This window comes from Micromys minutus (genome assembly GCF_963924665.1).
Source record: "Micromys minutus genome assembly, chromosome: 3".
Classification (NCBI taxonomy): domain Eukaryota; kingdom Metazoa; phylum Chordata; class Mammalia; order Rodentia; family Muridae; genus Micromys; species Micromys minutus.
The window spans coordinates 84,488,689-84,498,674 of NC_137972.1; the positions used below are offsets into that span (position 1 = coordinate 84,488,689).

At 40.6% G+C, this 9,986-nt stretch overlaps 1 pseudogene across 1 annotated transcript; it reads left to right on the forward strand.

Moving 5' to 3' along the window:
- The first annotated feature begins 6,746 nt into the window (after nucleotides 1-6,746).
- LOC308418964 (high mobility group protein B3-like) lies at nucleotides 6,747-7,422 on the forward strand (annotated as a pseudogene). The gene has a single exon. The product of its transcript is annotated as a high mobility group protein B3-like (transcript).
- The last annotated feature ends 2,564 nt before the right edge of the window (nucleotides 7,423-9,986 follow it).

Consider the following 9,986-nt stretch of genomic DNA (forward strand, 5'->3'; position numbering starts at 1 on the left):
AAGGAATGAGTGACAGTTGTCAATCAGGATTCTCTCTGATCACTAGAAGACTAAAAATAAGAGAGAGTAATCTGAAGGTATAGAATAAAAAAGATGACCCTGTGAATTTGAAGTCTCTGTTGGAGCAAAAAAGTGAAAATTTCAATTGTTTTTTTGTTTTATTTATTTTTGGTCTATGGACCACATCATGGTCTAATTGTAGGTGTTTGGAATTAGCACAGCAATATGACATGATGTCTTGATGATCCCTGAATCTTCCCATCTATTGTTACTACTGTAGCACTATAGGGGGGAAATGTATCTAGCATTTAACCCCACCCCTTAACTGATGTGCCAGCTTTTATATGTTACCATAAGGCTAAACATTTGAGACTCAAATCTCCTGAACGCCAAGGCTTGGGTGCCTGGCTACATCTGTGTGATTTAGTTGCTTTCCCTTTTGAGTTTGGCTTGGAAACGAATGACATAAAGAATCAACAGGCTCTGTGAATCCAATCAGCTGAGGGAGGCAGTGGCTGTGTCCTCCTCAGCTAGTAGCGGCTAGAGTGACAGTTGCATGGGCTGCAGCCGATCTTGTCAGTGGCATCAACAGCCCAGATTCACTGCTCCCAACTCTGTGGAGTAGTCTTTCACATGGGTCTCTGCTGCCCCTGATTATTTCTCATATTCCTCGAACTACTTCATATATAACAAACAAGCAACAACAAGAACAACAACAGAACAGCCTTTTTTCCCTTCTTGCAGAAACTCATCAGTAATATCTTCTTAGCTAAGCACTTGGTCTATATAAACCTCTAAGTATAGATTAGATCCTACCTGGATTGACAGGAACAGGGTTTAGGGGATCTAGGCCACAGAGAACATGGAGGAGGGTAATACTAGGGGACGATATTGTTCTGCAAACTTTTATCTTGCAAGAAGAGGCAAGGCAGATATGGAGGAACCACAAGGAACAAGAGTGCTATATGTAGACCTCTAGTTCCAGCCAGTGGTGGCTCTTGTCTAGAGTTTTCTATTCTGAGTCCAACACGTAAGTCCCCTACTTCTTCAAGTCCCTTTCTTCTTGGGCTGCTGTTCTGTTGCTTCTTTAATGCACCGGCCTTGCCTTCTTAAGGCTGCTCCAGATGACATCAGACACTGTGACAACTACAGCACCGACCTGTTAAAAAAAAGTACTGTTGGGCTGGAGAGATGGCTCAATGGTTAAGAGCAGTGGCTGCTCTTCCAGAGGTCCTGAATTCAAATTCCAGCAACCACAAGGTGGCTCACAACCATCTGTAATGGGATCTGATGCCCTCTTCTGGTGTGTCTGAAGACAGTGACACTGTACTCATATATAATAAATAAATCTTTTTTTTAAAGGATGAGTAATGTCAAGTATGTGCCATTAGTGGCACCCTCCTAACTAATCAGTGCCCTTCCGATGCAATCAGCCTTTCATAATTGCATTTTTTACCAAATGATTGTTTTTTTTAATTTTTTTTTTAGTGAGCTCAGAATCCTTCTTAACTCAGTTTGCAAACAGTCCTGTATAACTTCATCACAATTAACTCATGAGATGTTGTTCTAGTCTTGATAGGTCATTAGTTACCTCATAAAATGTATTCTGCTAACTAGCTCAGACCAATGGTTTTAGATTTACCCAACTTTTTATTCTGTGCTTGTGATATCAAAGATCCAACTCAAGGTCTTATACATTCTAACAAGTTCTATCATTGACTTACATCTCCAGATTTGTTTCTACTTTTTATAAAATTAAAGTTTTTTAAAAATTAAAATATAATTATATCATTCCCCTCCCCCTCCCTTTCTTTGCTTCTTAATTTGATCAAACTTTTACTAAGATACTAGGATTGGCCTTGAACTCACTCAGTAGAGCTTAACTTGTGTCCCAGTTTGCTTTTTGTTTCTGTGATTAACACCATGACCAAGAATAACTTGGGGAGGATTGGGGGTTTATTTCATATTGCAGATTACAGTTCATCACTGACAAAGTCAGGGTTGGAAAGCCAGAAGGGCAGGAACTGGAAACAGAAACCGCAAAGGAACACTGCTCTTTGGCTTGTGTTCAACTACTTATGTAGACAAGGCCCACCCATCTATGTTTGATCATGCCCACAGTGGGCTGGGCTCTACTGTATTAATTTGCAACCAAGAAGAATGCCTCAAGGAAATGCCTCCAGGCTAGTCTGATGGCAGACAGTTCTCCACCCGAAGTTCCTTCTTCCCAGCTATGTCAAGTAAACAACCAAGATTAGCTATCACAATGTAGAATCCTACCACAGCCTACTTGGTAGCTAGGACTTCAGGTTTGTGCTACAGGTTCAGCTTATACAAAATTTCAATGCAATGCCTTTACTTTTCTTGCTAGTTTTATGAAATGTAGCCTTTCCTCAATATCCTTGGGGGCCAGAGTTTGGGATCCCTAATATTGGCCAGATCCATAGTTGTTCAGTCCCTTATAAATAAAATTGCACCATCTCTGCATTTGGCCTATGCACATCCTCCTATATTTTGTTGTTACAAGTTATCTCTAGATTATGATACTATATATGATGTAAATTCTTTGTAAATATTTGTTGTGCTATAATCGAGAGAATTGCAAAATAAGAAACCTGTACATGTTTACTACTTTTCTTTATTTTAGTTTCTCCAGACATGACCTTGCTATGCAACCAATTTGGGCATTCACAGTAACCCTCTTGTGGGCATTATAGGCATGTATCACCATATAAGATTTATTTTAAGTCTGTGGTTGATTAAGTCAGTAGATGTGGAATGCAGAGACACAGAAGGTTGACTTGTTTGATAGCAGGATTGCTTTAGCAATGTGAAAACTAATATCTCAAGAAGTTAACTGAATCAGTTGATAAAAATTACTTATAGAAATTACCCAGGTTAGGACTAGTTAGGTTAGAACTCAGGGCTCAAGTTATAAATTCAAAGTATTTCTGTCAAAAAGATACTATTTACCCATGTGTCTTATAGATTATAAAAAGTGCTTAATGAATTTCAAGGAACAGAAAAAGTCAGACTAGTTGCTAAATCTCCTGAGCTGGACTGCCTGAGATTAATGGTTCCTGTAGGTGGGAACTATGGTGCTCTAGGTAAAATGGATACATCTCGAAATCTCTGTTGCAGTTAGCAGAAGCATTTTGTGTGGTATGAAGCCATAGTGTATGCCTATAGTGAAGTAAGCAGAGCAACCTTTCACTTTCTCTACAGAGGGCCTTGAGCCTCTGAAAAGATGGATCATGGCAAGAAGGGCCATGGAGTTTGTTTTATGGGTTTTTGTTTTGTTTTTGTTTGTTTGTTTGTTTGTTTTTGTCAAGGACAATTTTGTTAGAGTTTAAAAGAGAAATCCTAGGACAAGCAAGCTATAGGTCACAGCAGCTGCTCAGAGGAGGAAAATAGACACTAAAAAAAAAAAGTCATTCCTGTGCTCAGCAAGAAATGGGACATTTATATCACTCCCACTGTTCCACCAAGGCTCAGGGACTATCTTATAAGGGGGAACAGAAAGATATAATAGCCAGAGGTCAGGGAGGACCAGAGTGAAACTGTGTTTTTCAACATGTCAGGGCTTCTGTACTTATAAAATCATAGCAGGTGTAATTGCCTGCACAAGTCCATCCAACATTTCAGATCATGATCCCAGACACCTAGCTATCAACTATCAATAGTTTTATCAGGGTGTGGGCATTGGTAGGTCAATCATCCTCCAGTGGATAGCCTCACACTCACGATGAGTAAGTATATGGGCAACACAAATGGAACTTGGGTGGTTGAATAGCCAGAACTTGTGTGGCATGTCCTGAGCAGGCCTTTGAACTTGTTGAGCCAGTCCATCAGCAGGCTGCCTGCTGGTGGGAGACCAAAAACCTACAGTGTCTTTGTTATAAGCTGTCAGGCCTTTGTTGTAAGTCAGGACGGTAAGGAGGAAGCTAGACATCATCATGTCTGCTACCTAGTCATAGACCCAGTTCCCTGTCTGCCTACCAGGGAATCTGTCTAACTTCTAGCCTCTCAGTGAGAAGGTGGGAAAATGGTCTGCAACTCCTGCTTGGAGGAGTTGAGGGAAGAGTTGGAGGTGAATATGATCAAAATACATTGTAAGAAATTGTCTGAAAATTAATAAAATATTATCTTAAGGAAGGCAAGCCAAAGAAGAAATAATGTCATGCTGAGTTGAATCACATGGTAGATGGACAACACAGGGCAGAGAAGGGGGTTTCAGAGAGCCAGTAAGTTAGCCCCAGACACCAGAGAAAGCACTCTTAGAACAGAGATGGAAGAAAAAGAAATACTACACGTTTCTGGATAATGCAGAAAAGTGGACAGCTCTTGGCTGTGGTACTGTAAGCTATTGCTATACCCACAGAGTTTCATAAACAAAAAAATCTCAGCAAACTGTGTTTGAAAACTAAACAAACAAATAAACATACAGGTAGTGGCAGTGGTGGTGGTGACAGCAATAGCATTGACAGCACATGCCTTTAGTCCCAGCCCTCAGAAGGCAGACACTGGATATCTGAGTTTGAAGCCAGCTTGGTCTACAGATCCAGTTCCAAGAAAGCCAGGACTACATAAAGATACTCTGTCCTGAAAAACCAAAAATATTAATAATAAATGCATAAATAAAAATAAATAAAAACTAACTTAAGCAGGCTAGGATGTATACTTTTAATTCTAACACTTGGGAGGCAGAGGCAGGCAGAACCCTGTGAGCTCCAGGCCAGCCAGGACCCTGTCTCAAAAAATAAAGACAAAAATTATAAATACGTTCTGGTTGTTGAGGGACCGGTAAAAATCGAGGACATGTAGATTGGTATGTTTACCTTCTATTCCAAGAGGTGATAGTTGCAAATGATATTCTTTCAGATTCCTGTATGGCTAGAGAAGATGTGAATTATTTTCCATAAATTGTGCACGCGTGTGCATGTGTGTGTGTGTGCATATGTGTGTGTGTGTGTGTGTGTTTATTTTGTATGCAATAGAGAATTTGACAGAGCGAAAGATAGTTGGGCTGTATAAAATTAGAGATGGCCAGTGGCTTCCTGATTTAAGAGATGGCTTCCAGTATGTGACAGGGTGGTTGCTTCCTGCTTCTGAAGCTTCCTGATCACATAGAAGCAAGAGATGCCTTTAACATATAGGTCTCTGTTGTGGTTTTCAGAGTTCTTCTGGGAGGCTCCTGCCAGTGTTTGCTTCTTTTGTGACTTCAATGATTCTATAATCTGTCTTTAACCCTTAATAGTCACTTTTCTGTTTATACTAGTTGGGACAGATTCTGTGGTCTATAGCTAAGAAATCTGACTAATACTGAAGCTGGGCTCTTCCTGGTAACTTATATCATAGCAGAAGTTGACTTGCTGCCCTCTACTGGAATCAGGATATACCACTGTTCTGATACCAGAGCAAAACTTAACTCTTTTCTGACACATGCAGAAGTCCAGTTGCTGAGAGTTAACTGGATCTTATAGGTGGATGCTGTTCCTAATAACCCTTAGAGAAAGGAAAAAGAAGAGAGCTGTTCACTTTGCTCCTGGAAAGTAGAGAGTTGTGTTTGATCATCTCTTTCACTATTGTTGACCCAATGGCCATTTTCTCTGATTCCAAGTTCTTTGGTTGAGTATAGCAGAATATTGTGTGTGTGTGTGTGTGTGTGTGTGTGCTCGTGCACGTGCGCACGATTACACTTTTAGGATATGTTACAGCTTAAACACTGAGCCTCACCCCTTACTTTTAGTCATTTAAAAAAATTTCTGCATTCTGATACACATCTTGAAGCTTTGCTGGGTCTGGAGCCACTGCCTTCTCAGAGTTATGTAAATATAAGCCCTCTGATCCAGAACCTAGACTTTCAATTCTCTTCTTTCCTGGCCTCTCCTATTTATTACCACAGTCATTCCAAGACCAGGTACTTATCATAAGATCCAATATGAAAGTAGGAAAATTGGAACCACAATTGAAGAATTTCTGTAGACTCTGAGTAGGTAGGTCTAATGACTAACACTGTGAGATTCAATCACAGGGTGTCTCTGTACTCCTAGATATTTATTCAGCTTGATTAAAAACTATGTCAACACAAAACTCTTCATAATTGGGCTGCGGTGTAGTAGGTTGCTTCCCTCTCATTTGTGAGGGTATGGCTTTGTTCCCCATCATCAGGAAAAAGAAAAGAAATCCCCCAAAACAATAATAAACTATAAAAATTTGCACACGAATATTTACAGCTTTATTCATTTGCCATAACTTTGAAACAACCAAGATACCTTTGAGTAAAAGTGATGGGTCATTGCCATTATCTGTTTGGTGGGAGTTAGAATCATTTAGGTGACATAGCCCTGAGCTATGAAAGTGTTTCCAGGCAGCTTTAACTGAGGAAGGAATATCTACTGTGGATGTGGCCAGTTTCTTTCCATGGGCTCAGTTTGGTGGGAGTTAGAATCATTTAGGTGACATAGCCCTGAGCTATGAAAGTGTTTCCAGGCAGCTTTAACTGAGGAAGGAATATCCACTGTGAATGTGGCCAGTTCCTTTCCATGGGCTCAGTTTTAGACTGAGTTAGGGGGAGGAAGTACCAGGAGCTCTACATTCCCATCTCTTTGCCTCCACTCTACAGACAATGTAACCAGCTACCTAGTACTTCTGCCATTCGGTCTTTCCCACCCCCATGTACTTTATCCTTAAGAGGAGAGCCAACATAAACCTTCCTTCAAGCAGCTTTAGTGAGATATTTTGTCATGGCAACAAGAATAAGTAATACAGAAGTAGGTAAATGTGAGGTGGCTCTTGTGGAAGCAGCTAGTGTGGGGCTGGGGAGCGCTACCCAGACTATGGGACAATGCGGTCACGTGGCTAAAGGGGATCCCAAGAAACCAAAGGGCAAGATGTCTGCTTATGTCTTTTTTTTTTCTTGTGCAGACATGCAGGGAAGAACATAAGAAGAAAAACCCACAGGTTCTAGTCAATTTTTCGGAGTTTTCCAAGAAGTGCTCCGAGAGGTGGAAGACGGTGTCAGCAAAGAGAAATCAACGTCTGATGAAATGGCAAAGGCAGATAAAGTACATTATGACTGAGAGATGAAAGATTATGGACCAGATAAAGGAGGCAAGAAGAAGAACCTCCGTCCGAATTTTTCTTATTCTGCTCCGAATTCTGCCTGAGATCAAATCCACAAACCCTGGCGTCTCCATTGGAGATGTGGCAAAAAATCTGGAGGAGATGTGGAATAACTTCAGTGACAGTGAAAAACAACCTTATGTTACCAAGGCAGCAAAGCTGACAAAGAAGCATGAGAAGGATGTTGCTGACTGTAAGTCTAAAGAGAAGTTTGATGGTGCCAAGGGTCCTGCTAAAGTTGCCTAAAAAATGGTGAAAGAGGAGGAGGAGGAAGAGAAGGAGGAGGAAAAAGAAGAAGGAGGGGGAGGAGGAAGAAGGAGGAGGAAGAAGGAGGAAGGAGAAGAAGGAGAAGGAGGAGAAGGAGAAGGAGGAGAAGAAGAAGGAGAAGAGGAAGGAGGAGGAGGAGGAGGAGAAGGAGGAAGAGGAGGAGGAGGAGGAGGAGGAGGAGGAAGAAGAAGAAGTAAAAAGAAGAAAGAAGAAGAAAAGAGAAGGAGGAGGAAGAGGAGAAGGAGGAGGAGGAGGAGGAGGAGAAGGAGAAGAAGAAGAAAAAACAACTCTGTCTCCTTGTGAATACCTTAGAGTAGGAGAGTGCTGTGATTGGCAGATCTCTTACTTGAGCCGTGTCTATTGCCCCTGTTAGGTTTAATTACAAAATTTGATCATGATCATATTGTAGTTTCTCAAAGTGTCAGTGATTTACATAAAGTGGCCATGGATATCTGTACAAAACCACAGAGTCAAATACCAGGACTTGATGTGAACTTTGGACCTCAGAGGATAGTCATGAGTTTTCACAAGTGTGTCATGATGGGTGCTGATGGATGGGGAGACTGCCTCTTTGTGGGGGACAGAGATTAAATTGGAAATATCTGAATTTCATGCTCAGTGAAACCACAGCTACTCTGAAGAATAAAGTCCATTTTAAAATGAAATAGCTTACTCTCCTCAAAGCCTCTTCTTGTTCCTGGGGTTTTTCATATGCCAGACAAGCTCACCATCTCTGCTACTCTTCCTCTCTCGCTTCCAAGTTGTCCATTCTCAAAATGAAAATAACTGATTTTTCTATTGCAAAACAAAGGGGCTGGTTGTTTTAAAAATAATTTTATTGGGGTACAGTTTGTACCTATTTTTAAATGTACCATCAGATGTGGGGTTTTGGGGTTGTTTTCAGTTTGATGCGTGTTTGCAGTTGAAATCCCCATCTGTCATTACAAGCAGCACATTGAAGATAAAGAATATTCTTACTTTCTGAGCACCCCCTCCTACTCTGTGCAACAGTTTCCAGACTGTAGCCCTGGAAGCCACTGATTCCTTTTTTTCTGCCCTTCTACAACTAGCTTTGCCTGCTCAAGAATTTCACATAAACAGGTTATAAGGCACAACTGTTTTTGTGCCTGGCTTCTTTTACTTAGTGTAATGTTTTATAGTTCCCCATTCTGCTTTCTATCATAATAATTCCTTCCGTACAGATTAGGGTTCCACTTGTGAATGTTTGGGTGTTTATCCATTCCCCTCGGATAGGCATTTGGGTTCTTTCTAGCTTTGAGTTATTGTGAATGAACCTGCTATGAAATTTGAGCACGCTTCCTTAGGAAGACTATATTTACCTTGCTGATTCTAGAACTATGAACTATATCGGGAGTTTTAGACTCATATTGATGAGAACCCCTGGATTTGTCCAAAGTGACCATGCCATTCTAATTTCTGCCAGTATCGTTGAGAGTTCCAGGTGCTCCGTTTTCTTTGCATGTGATAATGTACTTCTGCCACCATGGAAACCATGGTAGTCTCTCGGTGCATTTTTAATTAATGTTTCCCTGTGGGTTTATGATAGAAAGCTTTGTAAATTGGCTTTTTTCATGATTGGATTTTAAATGGCATTGAAATCCTTTGCTCATTTGTAGAAGTTGGTTTATGTTGTTACTGAATTTTAAGAGTTCATTTTACATTCCGGCTCAAGTTCTTTGTTTTGTGTGTCAGACAGATTTTCTTTTCTCACAAGCCATATCTATTTAGAGTTTGTTGTTGTTGTTTTTTCTTTTTCACAGGTTCCTGTGAATCTTTAAAAATTTATGAAGCCCAGTTGTCCTTTTGTTTTCATTTACAGTTTATGAGATGGGCTTTTTGTTGTTGTTGTTAAAGTTAATACATTCTTTCTTTTATTAACCCCAGTAATTTGTAAGATACAAATTGAGAATTTGGGTATCTGTTCAGCAGAGATGAAGAATTCTGGAATTTTCCTGTGCCTGCTGGCCCTCCCTCCATCCTGGACATGGCAACCCTGTATCTCTTGCCTCTTGCTCCATGTCCAGCACATAATGCATTTTAGCCCCTTGTCTTTGGTCATCCTCCAGTTCTGGGAGACCTCTTTGGAGCCTTTCAACCTATTACTACCTCAGACTGAGAGCTGGGAGGAGCAAGTGGATGCCAGATAGAGTTTTAATTCCATTTCAGTAGGTAAGTGAAGTACCTAATGAACTATGTTTCCAGCCTCTCGTTATAAAAATTAAAAACACGGGGCCTAGTGAACATATTTCAAAAGATCACTGGAGGAAACAAAACTCCTTTGAGTGTGCCAAGGCTTGACCTAGGGCCTCAGGGAAGTTAAGCAAATCCCAGTGATCTACACCCCAAACCTGGTTAACTCAAGCTATAAGAAAAATAAGACCCTTTTGAGCTTATTTTTCTTCAGAGTGTCAAAGGGGGTCTGGCTACTTCTTCATCACAGAACATGTGTGTCTAAACATTTGTCGCCACACTGCTGATGATGACTGAGAGACTAGACCCTTAAAAACCAGAAAATGATTCTATATCATTAATACGTTCTCTTCAAAGACCTAAGGTTAAAAAAATACTTTAGC